This window comes from Electrophorus electricus, unplaced genomic scaffold (genome assembly GCF_041902795.1).
Source record: "Electrophorus electricus isolate QZ-2024a unplaced genomic scaffold, ASM4190279v1 Scaffold42, whole genome shotgun sequence".
Classification (NCBI taxonomy): Eukaryota; Metazoa; Chordata; class Actinopteri; order Gymnotiformes; family Gymnotidae; genus Electrophorus; species Electrophorus electricus.
Window position 1 is genome coordinate 826704 of NW_027658714.1, and position 1137 is coordinate 827840.

The following is a 1137-nucleotide window of genomic DNA, read 5'->3' on the forward strand; positions in this document are numbered from 1 at the left end:
TGCAATGAGTTTGTCAGCAGATATGTGGACATCTCTTAATGTGGATGCCTTCTTGGCTGTGACCTGCCATTTTATAGATGACAACACATTTCTGTAGTCTACACTACTTGGTGTTGTGAAATTCCTGCAGGCGCATACGGCTGAAAATTTGGCCTGTGTGAAATCCTCTCTTATGGAAGAATGGGAAATAAAATAAAGTCACATGTCTGGTTACTGATGGCACATCTAATATGATTGCCTGTGGAAATAGCTGAAGCTGCCTCATGCGCTTCAAAAAAAAAGAAACTGAGGTTGAAACAAGGTGTTGGAGCGATTAGTAGAACTCAGGGAGCCTGTGGGGGCAGATTTGGCGGGTTTACAAACTGATATTCCTGCGCTGATCTCTGATGTATACAGTAATGTATGTCGGTGCCGGTCTATACTGTATTCTTTTCACAAGGCAACTGTGGAGCTGTCAGACCTCAGTGGCAGGCATAATCATATCCCAACACATTTCAGACTAAAGGATTTGAACTCCCTGGCACTTCCAGACACCTAACTGGCTATAATTTGATGGGGAGGATGCAGGTTGTCTGCATGCCTCTGGAATGGCTTCTTTGACCTATTCACACAGCGATCGAGAGCCTTACACTAATGCCAGAGTCCCTCTGATTTCATACTTTTCTCTGCATTGTCCAAGATTTGTAAACAAGCACAAATCCATGGGTAAAGTTTTGTAATCAAGAACACACTCTCATGTACTTGGAACATGTCTTAGCAGATTGTGATTTACAAGCAATGTTATAAGCAACACAAGTTCAAACAGGTGGTTTGTTGACAAGGGGTCATTCATCAAACAAAACCCACATGGCCCATATGGGGATCAAACCCATGACCTTGGCGTTATTAGCACCACGCTCTGACCAACTGAGCTAATCGGCCTTTCTCCGTTCATTTTGCAGTTTTTGGTACAGCACTGAAGGGAACCTTTCCATGAAATTGTAGACTTGGTGTCCACAAGATTACGGCCACTTTTTCGACCGAGCATAGGTGAAAGTTGACACTTATTGTTCCCTCTGACAAATGGTTATTCTGCAGCCAACTTTTGAATTAAACTTCAAAAGCAAATGTGGAGAAGCTTTTGTTAAAGAGCAATTC

The 1137-nt window shown here is 42.7% G+C and overlaps 1 non-coding gene across 1 annotated transcript; it reads right to left on the minus strand.

The window, feature by feature from the left end:
• Positions 1-847: 847 nt before the first annotated feature.
• On the minus strand, positions 848-921 carry trnai-aau (transfer RNA isoleucine (anticodon AAU)). The gene has a single exon. It is a non-coding gene; the product is annotated as a tRNA-Ile (tRNA).
• Between the last annotated feature and the right edge of the window lie 216 nt (positions 922-1137).